The 16,848-nt window shown below is 38.0% G+C and overlaps 1 protein-coding gene across 1 annotated transcript in view; it reads right to left on the bottom strand.

Moving 5' to 3' along the window:
• The window catches only part of dnah2 (dynein, axonemal, heavy chain 2), a 282,596-nt gene that overhangs the window by 146,939 nt on the left and 118,809 nt on the right, over positions 1–16,848 (bottom strand). The gene's annotated exons all lie outside the window — the stretch shown is intronic.

Here is a 16,848-nt window from a genome sequence, read left to right as displayed (position 1 = left end):
TCGCGTGGGTGTGCGCACTCACATTGGCGCTCGTTCTTGAGTCACGAGACGTTAAACGTCGACGATAAACGCGCCCGAAAAACGTCCCGGTGTGTAAAGACCTTAACAACGCCCTTCAGCCGTTACTTATTCACGATACAGCACAGCCTCTCGTACCTTATTGCTTATATAATAATAAACGGATTTATCTTGCAACGAAACTCTTCATATGAAGATTATATATTTCAACAAGACTAGATGAACTTTCTTTATTATCCCATCTGACAGAGTGTAAGAGATGTGAAATAATGGATGACCAGTAATTATCTTCTATTAAATTCGATAATAAGACAGAGTTATTACTTACTGGACCAAAACATGTTTACAGAAGCTCCTAAATTACAATTTGAATATTGAAGTATGTGTTTTTACTCCTCCCTATATACACTAGTTAACGACAGCAAGTTGTTATTTGATAATCATATTTCACATATTACAAAAACATACAATCTAAAATAGCACCAAGGGAGGTAAAGTAGAGCGTTTTCTGACATTTCTCCTAAAATCTGGAACAGCCTTCCTGATAATGTTCAGGGCTCCGACACTCTCACAGTTTAAATCTAGATTAATGACACATGTCTTTAGCCAAAAATTGCATCTCATAACCTTGTAGTACTCCAGATATATCAGATGAAGTGCAAATGATTATCTTTTGTCTTGAAAGTCATACGCTAATTATTCTCCATTTGCTTTTTTATTTCCAACTCGGGATGCCCTAGAGATTATGACAGCTCCAGTTAGGATGCAGATTTCAGACGACCCAACACCTGTGAAGAGATGATGCCAAGCCCTGCGAGGACTTCAGATGATGCTAACTCTGAATCAACAAACAATACTGCCAGACTCTTCTGTTTAAATGAATACATAATGTTAGCTAACTGCACAATTTATATTATCATAGACCAGGCTGTACATTTCTGCAATATGGACATTACGTTCACACAATCACTTATAATGACATTGTATTATTACTTGTAGTTTAGAAACATGAATTTTCTGTAAAGTGAATGAATGAATGAATGAATGTGTTTATTTTTAACTTACTTAATCAGGGACAATGCACAGGGAACATTAATCTAAAAAAAGAAGAGATGTCATGTGCCAGGTTATAGCAAAGAAATGCTAATTTCCACCTGCAGTCCCTAGACAGATGTTACATTACATAAGGTCATAAAATATACAGTATTATACATGGAAGTGTTATTTCACTCATCTCATTAAAAACACTCTAAGTACCCTTAAAGGGACACTTCCCCCATTTGCATTAAGCTTTGTATAGTTAGAACCCCAGTCATGTTTTTGAATGGTCATGCATCATTTTCTCAGTTGCCACTGAGACAGGAGAAATACAGATTTCAGTGTTGCACTTCCTTCTTTCAATGATGTAAAAATCATCATTTTGCATCATTGAAAGCAGGAAGTCCAATATCTTTGTTGAGGGAGTGAGACTAGAAACACCCCTTTTCTCGGTCAAAGAGGCACCAAAATTCGAAATGTATGTTACATTTTGACTACAAATATGACGCACTTTTAATACAGATTAATGTTTCTACGGGTGAAATGCTCCTTTAAAAAACACAATACGTATTCGTATTGTAAAAAGTTTATTTTAGTCTATTGTTTAACACTAAACGATGCATAAAAACATTGGTTTTAGCTTTACGTCTACACTGTCTGAATACTGTCTAAATAGGCAGTCTAGGGAATTTCGAGAACCAGACATTTTGCAACTTGGTCAAAGGTTTAGTTACACAAAACTACCTCAGACGTGAACTGGATGCAAAGGCAATTATGCAAGAATGTCATCCTAAAACAGCTGTATTGTCTTTTGCAAGCACTCTTGTTTCTGCCGCACTTGTTTTCATCAATACCAAATAACAATCCAGCTTGGCTATAACAGGAGATGGAATGCACACTTTTAAGCTATGAGGCTGTTGACACCAGGTATGCGTTTTTGTCGATCGAATCACAAGTGGACGAGAGAAACACATTCCTTTTACACCATTAAAATCCGTCTCTTTTGTTTACTTTCAGTTCCTGCTTTAATAAAAATAAGAGCCCCTGATTTAATTTTAAAGTAGACATATAGGCATTACAGTAGAAATAAAAGGAGAATATATCTAGATCTAAATAAAAAGCATCATCTGCTAGAGATTTCCTCTGCCATAGTATTTAAAGGGGACATTTTTACAACACTTTTTTAAATCTTTGGTTTTCCCTGAGTACATATGTGAAGTTTTAGCTTAAAATATCATATAGATAATTTATTATAACATGCTAAAATTGCCACTTTGTAAGTGTGAGCAAAAATGTGCCGTTTTTGGGTGTGTCCTTTAAAATGCAAATGATCTCTGCACTAAATGGCAGTGTTGGGGTTGGATAGTACAGATTAAGGGGCAGTATTATCCTCTTCTGACATCCCAAGGAATTTCAATTACCTATGTTAACGCGGTTTGCCGTTCAAAAAACACATTATTTTCCACCAGTGTTGGAAGTTACTGAAAATTAGTAATTAGTTACAGTTACTAGTTACTTCTTTTAAAAGTAATTGAGTTACTCTACCAGTTACTGTATATCAAAAGTAATTAGTTACTAGGGAAAGTAACTTTTAAGTTACTTTTATGTCTGCTTTTTAAATGTAAATATGAACAGTACTGTACAGTCAAACAATAAAATGATATGGATGGTCTATTTTTCCTGTAAGACTCTAATATATCACATACTGTAGGGGCCTATTTTGCTTTAGATTAAGCCGTTGAATATTTTTGTTAGAAATTATCTTAATATGTAAGCTGATATTCTGTATGTTTACATTGAAAATATATAGTGTGTTAAAATTGTGTATTGTCTCTTTAAGAATTTGGAGACAATTGTGTCAACATGTCATATTTTCTAAAATAAATTATAATTTTTCTGATTCCATATTTATTTTAATAAGCCAGAAACGTCTCTGATGTGTCCTGCTGACAGGCGCGATGTGCGCGTGCAGCAGCTGACGCAAATTATGGGTCCTCCGAAGATTAGACCGTCTCATTTCAGTTCTCTTCGCGAACTTCTGAGGCTTCCACCTTGAAAGACAGAGTGCTCACTTTATTAAATCGCATGCTTAGCAGGGCGCGGCCATGGAATTGGGACACAGCTTGTGAAGCTTGCGGCAGTAGTGCGCTCTTTGGTCATATATTGTTTGTATATGTTTTCTGTTGGATTTAAATGATACACAGGATTAAAGGAAGATAATTTAATCAGAAAATGGAGTATGTGAATTGTTTTGTCCGACGGACACAGAGCGAGTGGATTGTTTTGTCCGCGGGATGGAGCAAGTGAAACTGAAACTGACACTAAATGCGCACTCACACATACTATGGGGTTTTAACACGTTTTAACAGTTGTACAGCGCAGTGTGAATATTTTTCTGAAAACAACAATCGCGGATCGTTCTCTTCCATGAAAGCCGATGTAAATATCTAAGATATATATTAACATTTCTCAGATTTATTGCTTTTGTGGACTACAAATGCAAGGTAATGTCATAATGGGATTGCTTGGCAAAGATAATTTACAAACATGAGACCGGATGGATTATGACTTGCGCAAAATTTTTAAACAAAGGTATGTTGTCCCGTTTAGATTTTTCATGTTCATTCTATATGCACTGTCAGCCATGATAAAGTTTAATGATTCATTGCACCGCCCACCACAGTCATGCGACGTTAAATCAGAAATGTCTTGTCTGTGTTATTTTTTTACAAAATAGAGTAACGAGAGTAACGAACTAATTTAATTTCAGTAATTGTAATTGCGTTACTTGATTTAAAAAAATACTTCGTAACATACTCGTTACTGAAAAAAGTAGTGGAATTACAGTAACGCGTTACTCCCATCACTGTTTTCCACATACTGTACAATATTGCCCGTCTTTCTGAAACGTGTCATTTTGTACAAAGTTTGTCGCTCTGAAAAGCGCTGCATGCTCCGATTGGCCAGCTATCCAGTGCGTTGTGATTAAATGAATACATCAAGCGTGTGACAGAAATGTGACGCTCCTTACCATATTTGGAATGACTTGAGCAGAACGTAACAGATTGGTAAGGTAAAGATACTATGTAAACAAAACCATCTGCATTTGTAACCGCAGAAATGACAAACTCTCACTTCTACTCTACACTTCTCAAAACTTGTGTATAAAAAGTCAGTGGCAAATTATTTAAATATGAAAACACAGGCTACTTACAGGCTGTTTGTCAAAAGCGCCAGACTGTACTTGCAAATTTGGAATTGCCCTACATTTTACACACCAAATGCGAAGCATCGCGTTCCTCGCTCTAGATTACTCGCGGGATTGCAAATTGCAAATTTTTCGTTTCAGTTGAATATTTTCCACTTGCACAAAGATGCATTTGAGGCGAATAGCACGTGTTTTCAACGCCCAATTCGCGTCTTTGCATTGACTTTGTATGTAATCTACTTGCGCAAATTGTTGAATTTGTGTTTGGTGTGTACACCCCATTAGGCAGCCACTTCCGTTCTCTTAGACCCCAGTGCATTTTTGAGCAAGCAGAATGATGAAAATGTGTCCACGTCGACTCGTTAAGTAAACTGATCACTACAATCCTTATGTTGATTGTAGTCCATGTTGTTAACATGTACAGTACTTACACATAGTAACACACCAAAATAAATGTAAAATCACAAAAAGACAATTAAGGGCTCTTTTACTATGGTCATGGAAGACCACTATCCAGCAGAACTTGGTTCCAACTCTAATAAACTCCCCAACTTATCGTTCAAATAATTTTGATTATTTTAGCTTTCCTACCATTCCACCTACTTCCCTATTGCATGGTTAAATTAATGTGGTAAATTAGTGGTGTGTATGGACCCTGAAAAAACCTCATATGGCTTTTTTACTTCCCAGCAATTGTGAAATAGACATCGAGTGGAGACTTTTCTCTCATGAGGCCATTATATCTGAGGAGGCAGAAATTTCAAACATTTTACACTACTGAAATATGAGCCAGGCGGCTCTTTTAAGCAATATAGACGTTTACGAAGTATATTCTTTTTAGTCAACTCATTTGGCAACACCCAATTAAATTATTTTGTAGATGTTACAGTTTTAGTATAATGCGGCTTCACATAGGATGCGGTGTGCACTGCGCTTGTCGCTGGGTTCTGCGCAGCCAAGCGATTTGTGCTCTGATGGCCAGACCAAAGTAGGCAAGGTTTTCAATAAATTACTACAGTGTTTATATTTGCGTTAAATAGTCGATGAGAAAACTGATGTTGCCCGTCTCCGTTTCATGTAACTTTAAGCTGCCTACCTACAACAAGCTACTTGACCTAAAACACACCTGACATGCCAACTTGAATTGCTACGTGTTTCCATGACACGGCTTTCCTTCCGATGTCTCTGTAGGAGCATAAACTTCTATTATAAAGCTTCGGGAGTTCCGAGTATAAGCTTTTTGTCCATTTTGCTTGTTTGGATGCCCCGTTTCTATTGGCCGCGCGGGTAATCGTCACAGAGCGCAGCGCAAAAGTTAAAGTATTTTGAACTTTGAACTCCGCTGCGCTTTGCTCGACGCAACAAAAAAACTTCTCCCGTGGCGCAAGCCATTGAAATGAATGGGTTTCATAGCGCAGCCCACACCGCATCCTATGCGAAAGCCGCATAAGTCAAAGAACATACGCGGCAAAAAAATTACTTTCTACCTTAGTATTTTTGTCTTGTTTTCAGTAGAAATATCTAAAAATTCTTAAATTAGGATGCAAATCTAGTTTTTACACTAAAAATATATAAAATATTAGTAGGGCTGTCAAAAGATTAATTGCGATTAATCACATACAAAATAAAAGTTTTTACATAATTTATGTGTGTAATTATTTTATATATATATATATATATATATATATAATATATAAATACACTCATACACAAATCCCATGTTTTGTAATGATATTACCAAGGGTTTTTTTTCCTCTGCTATCCCTTGAAAATTGCAAGGGGCCTAAAACAGCCCCTTGTGACACACAATAATTTACAGGTGTTATACTAGGTAATTACCCATTTAACTGTTGCATCCCACTTTTCATAATATCTGACATGATATTTTAAGAAGAAGACCTGCACAAGTAATATATAGATATAGTCATATGGAAAAAATATCATAAAAATATATTTATGCATAATATATACTGTATATGAAGAGTTTTGTTGCAAAACGAGATAAATCCATTTTTTTACATTTTTGTCAAAACATGTTTATTATTGTTATCATGTCATTATTTTGTTTTATGGTGCTACTTAGCTGTATTTTTTAAGTTATGAAGGTTTAAATCAAAACAAATCAACTGCAGTTGAATTGAAATCAATTGGAATGCACAACCAAAAAACGAGATTTCTGAACAATTAAAAAAAAGGTGGTTATCTTGAAACTCCTCATATATATATATATATATATATATATATATATATATATATATATATATATAATGCAAACACAAACTTTTATTTTGTATGTGATTAATCCAGATGAATCTTTTGACAGCCCTAAATATAAGTCAATTCGTGCTTAAAGGTGCAGTGTGTAAATTTTAGCGGCATCTAGTGGTGAGGTTGTGAATTGCAACCAACGGCTCAGTCCACTGCTCACCTCCTGCTTTTGAAACACATAGAGAAGCTACGGTAGGTGCCACCGGACAAACATGCCATCGTTGGAGACAACTTAGTAAAAAAGTTTGTCTGTTAAGGGCTTCTGTAAAAACATGGCGGCACAAAATGGCGGCTTCCATGTAAGGGACCCTCTATAGATAAAACATCTCATTCTAAGGCAATAAACACATAACGGTTCATTAGGAAACGTCTTTATACACCCCTGATAATTTAATTTTGCATTTCTGTCAAGAGATCCTTATAAGAATAACACACTGCACCTTTAAAACAAGCAAAAATATCTGCCAATGGGGTGAGAAAATATTTCTTGAATTAAATGTATATTTTTGCTTGTTTTAAGTTTACTTCTTTCATACACATTTAATTCAAGAAATATTTCCTCACCCCACTAGAAAACCTTTTTGCTTGTTTTAAGCACACATTGACTTAAATTGTATATTTTTCTGTCTAAAAACTAGATTGTTTTTCTTATGTTATCTTGATTTAAGAATTTTTAGATATTTATACTTAAGACAAAAGTATTTCTGGGAATGTATTCATACTACATTCATAAAGGCACTCATTCAGTATATCATGCATACTGTATTAAACGTCAATAAGTGGGCACTTAAATACAGTACACTGACGCACACAATTTCAGATGCGGCTTTGATTAACTTGTTCAGGTTTTTAAATAGGGCTGAAGCTGCAGGAAAGTGGCCAACCCTTTCTTGTGTGAATCAATAACATACTCTATCTATTCATAATGAACACTATTCAATAATCTCCTCGTGGGTGTGTTATCAATGACTTTTCTATTCGCTTCACCGTTAGATGGAGAGTTCATCAGAGAATACTTCAACTCATATTTAATGCAGGGCAATAATGCTTGCAATGTCCTTTATCTCTCTTCATCTCTCTCTCTCTCTCTCTCTCTCTCTCTCTCTCAATCAGAGGGCTTGACTGTGGATGCTAATTGAATTGGACTGGAGGTCTCTTTCTAATGTGCAGCAGATGGTCCCAGCATTCCTGTTTCTTCCACCTCATCATGCAACATACACGCGTGTATACCGTACCCATAGCCCTATATGTACATATTTACACTTGTACACACACACTAGGTGGCAGTGTTGTACTACCCTGAGTCGTGCTTAAAGCCTTAAAGACATTATGCAGAAACGAATGAATGCTGAATGCTGTTTAGAAAGGGTGTCGCCTGACCATGTTCGAGTCAAAATGTGGTGCTTTAGTGAGTAAGCATTATAGATATCAAAACCTAGTGAGCTGCCTACCAGCACAGCAATGTTTGGCCATCATATACACCCTCAATCGTTAAGTTCGAGTACAGTATACCTTTTAAAACACATCCTATAAGCAGTAAATCAAAAAAACACCAACTTTAGTGTACAACACGCAGCCATACACAGGACATGACCCCTTAAAATAACTACAGTCATCAGCAAAGTTTGGCTGGGAGCATGCGTCTGCAGCTGTGTGTGTGCGCGTCTCGCTATTTGAGTCAAACGGTAGCATATGTATGATAAGGCTGAAATGTGTGCAGCAGCAAAGCGTAAACCAAACATTGCATTTATAAGGAAATATAATGAGTCTAATTTAATTACAGGAAGCAGCATATGTTAAAAGTGTTTGCACGAGCGTTTTGTCCTGCATCATTAGAGCTTTATTCACCCATTGGCTTCGCTTGCTGGATACGTTACAATGCTGCGAGTTTCCAAAGTCCTTTGGTCGAACCCTCGCTTCAGGACAGTAAATTCTGCAGAATTGTCACATTGTGGTTCTGGCCAAATGGCCGTTTATATGTACTGTATTAATATAACGCACATATGAATGTGTGCGGTATGTTCGATGTGGTAATTACAGGTGATTTGCACGCCGGCCTGCTAAATGTGTTGCAACGCTCAATTATAAGTACACCCCTGCAAACAGAAAGCCTCTTCACTGCAGGAACATTAACGCACACACGGCCCATCTGGGTGTCTGAACACTTCAGCTACTATAATGAATACTATCATCATTAATCATCTTTTCTCCTTGTGGACGGGGCTATCTGTTATTGAGAGCCTGAGTAATTTGGAATTGATTCTGTCCCCTGTATACAACCAACGCCTGAATACTAAACACACAGTATTTGTTGACGTGGCATATATCCCAAAAAACAAAAAGGGGATCACAGAGGAGTCGGAAAGCATATGTCCACCATTTAATGCAGTACTGACTGGGACAAACAATACAGGCAGGTGCTAAGAGGGAGGAGAGAGACCACATCCACGTTCTGCAGGATCCGAGCTGCTAGAAATAGGCAGGATTGGTGTGTTACCGAGACCCAACTTTTGCTCCATATACATTCTCTTTCTTTTTCTCCACATGCCTACCTGTCAGTGAGACACCGCCCCCCTGTGATTCTCTCTCTTTGTCTCTCGCTCACAGGTGGGTGTGAGACACTGATGAATATGACAGCTTGTAGCACAGAGAGCTGCCGTCTGCATGACTCTTACTATTAGTGCACCCTGCCTGAATTTCTAAATATATACACTAACGTAATCACACACAAACACACAGGCTGCGTTTCAATAAGACCAAGGAAGCCGCCAAGCTACACAGCATTTTTGGGCATCAAAGGTGCATTCAAAACACTCTCAGGGGTTTGAAATAGTTATACGCACAGCATTGAGTATGTTGAGATCTGTCATTGGGTGACAAGTCGTATCTCATTTTCAAAGCCACTGAAAACTAGACAACCATATTACTAGTATATACGGCACATTAAATCGACTGTACTTTAACTTGTTACTAAAATGTAAAAAAAACTCTGTGTTGCACTTAAATTTGTATGTTTACTTAATATTTTACTATGTTCTTACCTCAGCATACCTATCTTTTTTCGATGCATGCACTTAATATTTGTACAGCGCGTCGTGAATGTGTTAGCATTTAGCCTAGCCCCATTTATTCCTTAGGATCCAAACAGGGATAAATTTAGAAGCCAACAAACACTTCCCTGTTTTCCCTATTTAAAAACGGTCACATGTGTAGTTACACGACTAAGTATGATGGCGTAAAATAAAATGTGGCAATTTTTAGGAGAATAAAAAATGAGAACTGTATATGAGTTGAAGACTGGAAAAATGTGACTGGTATGATGAGTCATTCAGATGGTAGAGTCAGAATTTGGCGTAAACAGAATGAGAACATGGATCCTTCATGCCTTGTTACCACTATGCAGACTGGTGTTGGTGGTGTTATGGTGTGGGGGATGTTTTCTTGGCACACTTTAGGCCCCTTAGTGCCAATTGGGCATTGTTTAAATGCCACGGCCTACCTGAGCATTGTTTCTGACCATGTCCATCCCTTTATGACCACCATGTACCCATCCTCAGATGCAGTGTTGGGAAAATTCACTTTCTACATGAACTAGTTCAAAGTTCAGTTCACAAATTTTAAAATTAACTAGTTCAGTTCATAGTTCATACATCAACATTTTAAACTAGTTCACAGTTCCAAAAATGAACAAATTTATAGATCTTTTTCCCATATTATTTAAAAAAAATATTGCCATTATAGCCCATATAGAACCACAGACAGCAATTATTTTATCAGTTTTAACACTGAAGCTAAATGCGTCCGATTTCATCTTCATATCCAGGGTTTACATTAGCATTGACTGTCTTAAAATTTTTGCACATACCTTGAAAGGCTAGACGGGTGCTTCAAGGGGGTCGCACACCGGACGAGAAGCGTTGCGAGGCGTTGCGTGTAGGACAACTCACAAGTATTGCACACCGCACGTGCACGTTAAATAGCGTGAGCTTAGTCAGAGTCAATTTCAAGTTCCAGAATATGCGTTAGCAGCCTGTTAATCGTTAACGATTTAGAACAAATATGATGTTATTTAATGTTAAACTATGTGAGTGGCGTGACTTTCTGGATTTCAGCGGCATCCAGAGTCAGTGTTGTTTTGATGACGCTTGCAGCCGTGAAACACTGACTGGTGGCGGTGTTGCCAGTGTTTTTCCGCTACACATTAAGGGCTGTTTACAGTGTGTTTTAGCCGGGTTTTAGCCTGGAAGACTCTATAGAAATCTGGCACCCTATTAAACGATGTTAAACTAAGAGAGCGTGCCGTTCACAAACACCAGAATGAACGAGTTCACAGTAACGTTCATCAGGCAGTTATATAGTACGTTCAGTTCACGTTCGCCCAAAATATGAACAAGTTCATGAACTTTCTTTCAATGAACTCGTTCAGGCACAACACTGCTCTGATGGCTACTTCCAACAGGATAATGCATCATGTCACAAAGCTCGAATCATTTCAAATTGGTTTCTTGAACATGACAATGAGTTCACTGTACTAAAATGGCCCCCACAGTCACCAGATCTCAACCCAATAGAGCATCTTTGGGATGTGGTGGAATGGGAGCTTCGTGCCCTGGATGTGCATCCCACAAATCTCCATCAACTGCAGGATGCTATCCTATCAATATGGGCCAACATTTCTAAAGAATGCTTTCAGCACCTTGTTGAATCTATGCCACGTAGAATTAAGGCAGTTCTGAAGGCGAAAGGGGGTCAAACACAGTATTAGTATGGTGTATTATATACTTAGTATACTTTCTCCATTTTTACATTTTTAAATGAACAACATTTAGGGCTCTATCTTACACCCAGCGCAATGCAGCGCAATGCGCGACGCAAGTGTCTTTCGCTCGTTTCCACCCAATTCACGTTTAGCGCCGCGTTGTTTAAATAGCAAATGCATTTGCGCCCCCTTTTGCGCCCATGGGCGTTATGGTCTGAAAACGAGGTGTGTTCAGGCGCATTGTTGGCGCGTTGCTATTTTGAGGCAACTAAAATAGACTACGCCATTGACCAACAAAAACCTGGTCTAAAGTCTAAAGTCAATGGCGCAATATGTTTTATGTTATTTAAAGAGCGCATTAGTAATATACGCCTATAAACGGGAGGACAACGCGGGTTTGCTTATCACAAAGTACATAAATGCGCAGCAGCACAAAAATGCTTTTAAATATGAAAGATTAAAGGATTGAATGTAAAAGATTATTATTGAGTCTCTTGGACATAAATGAGGACTAATTATGAGACGTTAGAAGGCGCAAAGAGCTGCTTCACCTGTAGCCTGGTAAGTAAATAAATGCTTTGCTTTAAACAAAAGCATCTGTTTTTAAATGTTTTTTTTAAATGCTACCTCACGGACTTCTTGTATATGATGACTCTGTACCTGCGGATATGGTGAGATGAGAAACATTTTTAAGTAATGCTTAAAAAAATACTCTTTGCTAAAAAAAACGCTGTCCAAAGTGCTGAAAAGCACAGAGAGCCGTTTGTAAATTCTTTATCTCCTGTTTGTTACAAATAAAGTATTTTTAGAGTACAAACCTTATCTTACATACTTGTAAATTATTTTTTGGTGATATTGGATAGCCATACATTTAAAGCTAATGTAAATAACTTTGTAAATAACAATTTCAATACAAGTGAAAAACAACACAATTATTTAACATTAATCTTAAACTGGGGATCTTCTTCCTCCGCTTAGTTTTTCAGTTTACAAAGTTCGTCATCTAAATAGGGATTAGACATAGCGCCAGCGCAACTTGCTTTTAAAGGGGATGAGAGCTAAGACTCTCATTGGTTTACTGCACGTTACGCCCAAAATACTCCCATTACAATAGGACCAACCCTTTTCGACCATGCGCTCGGCGCAAAAAACATTTTTCCCGTCGTTAAATTAGCAAAAGTGGATTCGGACACGCCCATTTACACGTTGAGCTGTGCGCTTTAGACAATGCGCTTAGATCGTTAAAATAGGGCCCTTAGTTAGATTCGTAAGCTTTTTTTCATCAGGGGCACAAAAAACAATGTTAAAAATGACAGGTATTATATACACACACATTAACGTTTGACGGAAGGCTTGTCTGAAACGTGGCCAACAGCCAATCACAGTGGCCGCAACACGTGCTCTGGTCTTGCATAAATGTAATTGGCTGCAAGCGCACTAGGTTATTTGCATAAGGCGATCTGTAAATCGAATTTTGAAATGGCCTGCCCTATTTCCTGACTATCTTGATTTAAAGTCCCTGTGAACCGGAAGTTGCAACTTAAAATCCGTGTTGTGACATATTTCCGAGTGAAACAGAATAGTGGGCATGGATTGTGTTTTCCACTGCTTTGAATGGATGAAGAAAAGTGGGCGTTTTATTCAGGAACGGAACTGTCATCAGACTGACAGTTGGAGGGGGCGAAGTTAACGGATGCTCCAACCCAAGCCGTCTAGCTGCAGGCACAATTGTTTACAATTAACAATGCAATATTACATAAAAAAAGAATGGTCAGTCTCATTTCATTGGGACTTTAAGGGCATCTCCAAAGACTCAAAACTATGCAATTGCTACTTGTACAAAAAGGGCAAAGAGGTCAAGACCTTCACATATAACACAAGGCCCTTTGACCCTTTTCAAGCCACACACACATAAACTCACAAATATATGTACAACGCTTTCAGTGAATATGAACAGGCCTGGAGGCATTTTCAGCAAACTTTCAGCCCCTGGGAAAGAAGCTGCTTGTACAAATGATTCGATTAGATTACAGCTTTTGTGCGGATTCCTCGTGCACAAAGCGCGCTCTCCGCTGCTTATCTGCTTACTGTTGGACTTTACAATAGTGAGCGCTCAACATTTTGTAAAACTCCCGGATGGTCTAAATCAAACCCAAAAGGGTAGCAGCACCATTTGAGCTCATCTAAACACAGTAATGTCTTTTTCCTCCAGTATTTATCCATTCGCAGACAGTTTACGTTCTTTATTGGACCATTGACTTGTTTGCCCATAAGGCTTAAAGCAGCCATTCTGAGCCCTGCTCTATAGGGAGATTGATAGTAATTATGTTTGTGTGAGAGCTCAAGGTGCCCTGGCATTGATAAGCCATTTAGGCTGTGTATAAAAACATCTCTTTCTGTCAAACACGGATTAGATCTGGATTCTGAGAAGCCACTGCAGCCCGGCCTGTTAAATGTACTTGACAGATGTATGTCAAAACCAAGTGAGCTACCATCCTGGACAGCATTTCTAGCTGTGGTTCAAAATATGGACTTCTGCCAGTCTAAACCGCATTAGAGGCAGGTACCCTGAAAATAATGCCTGAAAAGCTAAAGAGCTTACTAGTGTTTTTCTTTGAGGTGAGTTAGCTGTGGTTGTGTCACACACAGTAATATGAAAATGTGAAGTTACTGGCTTCTCGCGCGTGCCGGTTCTCCCCTGCAGCGGGGCGCTCAATCATGTTGAGGGATGGGGTTTTTTAGGCTATGGCTTGTTTTGGCGCTAATATATTCACATTACATTGCTGTAACAGCCCAGATGAAGCCTGTAACGGTCCCTCTGTGGACGGGGAGTATGCCGCGGCCACAAAAATCACCAATTGCCCCTCACCCAGAAATGCATGAAAGTTATAGTGCAATTATGTCTCAGTAAAAATAATCTAATACATCAACTAGGCAAAGTCAATTAGGACAACTCTCCAATTAAGACTGAAAATCTGCTGGTGGAGGCCGTAGGCTGTTGCAAGCGGCTAGATAAGACAAATTGTTTCAAATTCGTGTGTATGTGCGCATACTGTTGCACAAACAACGTGTTTTTTACAAAAAGGACTACACATGAAATATTATGATCAGATAATTGTCAGATTTGTTTTGTGTGTGTGTGGATGGGTAATCATTCAATCCAGATTGATTAATCTGAATGAACAGGATATCTCAATAAGTGTTGCATCTCTGTGCATCCATGTGTGAAAAACACTGAAAACAGAATGCAGAGATAGACATATTGGCGACGAAAGCCATGGGGAATCATTTGTACCGCTTAACCAAAATGAAGTTGTTAACTACAAAAACTAATTTACAGTTTAATTATGACTTAACTGCATTAATTAAGATTAATGCTATGATGCATTCTATCAGCAAAAACAACCAGATCACAAGCCACCTGTCAAAATAAAATAAAATAAAATGTAAACAATTTTTTTTGTAATGTAATGTAATTTTATGTAATGTATATAAAGAGTTCAGATGCAAAAGCCTGCTAAACACCACCCTCAGTTAAAAAACCTACTATACATTCATCAAATATTTTTGTGTCAAATCTGCTTAATCTGGCCATTCAGAAATACCGCTTATTAGGCAGAATACACAAAGAGTCTGATAAATAATGCTATTTAACATCTGCATGCATCTGAATCCTCATATGTGTTTATTATATATTGTGTACTAAATACAACTGAAATCCAGTATTGATATTTAAAGCTAATAGTGGCTTTATCACATTAGGTCTATTTTTTAAATGTAAGAAGCAGTACATTGAAGTGATACATGGGATTATATTCATCTGAATCATTATGGTCTTTTTGAGATAATGCTTACTGTGCACCTGAGTGTCTGCAACACACTGTTATGCTGTGTTTACACCAACCGCGTTTCAGGCGTCAAAATCGCATCTACCGCGGCTAGTTTGCCGCTTGAACAGTGTGAATGCATTCACGTGTCTAAAGCGAAGTAGACGGGCGGAAAAAGCAAGCATTTGATGTGCGTCAGAGGCAAAATTCGCTTCTTGTGGGAGGGGCAAGTGTTATGCGGTTGTCTGTTTGCAGGATGGCTGATGTTGATTGTACATTTATAGAGAGAGTTACCGGTTTGTATTTGATAACCTTACTATAGGGGGAAAATAAACGACTCAAAAGTGAAATGTGTATTATAACTTAACAGGTTGCCTGATGTCCTCACTGACACTATTCCAAGCGAGGTCCTTTTTATTCCTGTCTCTAGAGAAATAAAAACTTGTGTCGTATAGCTCGGGGTGACTGCTTACGGACAATATCAAGCTTCTTTCAGGTTTAATGAGTGACTCTGGGCGGGGCTGCCACCACAGCAGCAAGCAGGCTCCTGATTGGTTAACGCAGCGTGAAATTTCACCAAAGTTAAAAATTCAATTTCAATTTCAATTCGGGTGTCAGGCGCCAATTTGCGTCAAACGCAAAATGTACAAAAAGCACCATTAGCGCGAATGAGGCAGAATTGCGTCTTCTGCGCCGCGCCAAACACCTCATCCTCGCCGCGAGACCTTCAGATGCTTGTCAACACGTCTTCACATTAACTTAACATTGAAATCACTCGCGCTTCACACCTCTACCGTGGCTGGTGTAAACGCAGCATTATAAAGGATCCTATTTTTACGACCATTTCCTCAAAATTTTTACAGTGGTTTACCATTATTTAAAATTACATTTATATTAAAACTCTGTAAAATTACAAAAATTATCTGTCAATTAACAGCTAAACTCTTATTTAAGTATAATGTAATTAATGACAAAATACAAAAAATCTATGTTTTTATACAGGAAATACTATATTATTTATACACCATTTTTTTCAGTTTTCTTAAATTACATACAAATTCATTTATATTTACAAAATCTGTAATTAAATGTGTAGTTTGTTATATTAAAAGTACATGACCATACTAACAATTTAACATAAAAACACAGAAAATGTACATTCTAAACATAATTAATTTATTGTATAAAGTGTAGGCAGTGTTGTACCTGAACGAGTTCATTGAACGAAAGTTCATTGAACGAAAGTTCATTGAACGAAAGTTCATTGAACGAAAGTTCATGAACTCGTTCATAATTTGGGCGAACGTGAACTGAACGTACTGTATTACTGCCTGATGGACGTACTGTGAGCTTGTTCATTCTGGTGTTTGTGAACGGCACGCTCTCTCAGTTTAACATCGTTCAATAGAGTGCCAGATTTCTATAGTTTCCAGGTGCAAACCCGACTAAAACCCACCGTAAACAGCCCTTAATATGTAGCGGATAAAACACCCAATCTGGCTACACCAGCCACCAGTGTTTCATCGCACACTGACTCTGAACGCTGCTAAAATCCCTGTCACCTAGTTTAACATTAAATAACATCATATTTGTCCCAAATCATTAACGATTAACAGGCTGCTAATGCATATTCTGGATCTTGAAATAGACTCTGCGAGTTGTCCTACACACAACGCCGCGCATCACTTCTCGCCCGGTGTGCGACCACCGTGAAGCACTCGGCTAGCCTT

This window comes from Misgurnus anguillicaudatus, chromosome 21 (genome assembly GCF_027580225.2).
Source record: "Misgurnus anguillicaudatus chromosome 21, ASM2758022v2, whole genome shotgun sequence".
In the NCBI taxonomy this organism is placed as follows: Eukaryota; Metazoa; Chordata; class Actinopteri; order Cypriniformes; family Cobitidae; genus Misgurnus; species Misgurnus anguillicaudatus.
This window is presented reverse-complemented; position numbering and strand designations above follow the sequence as displayed.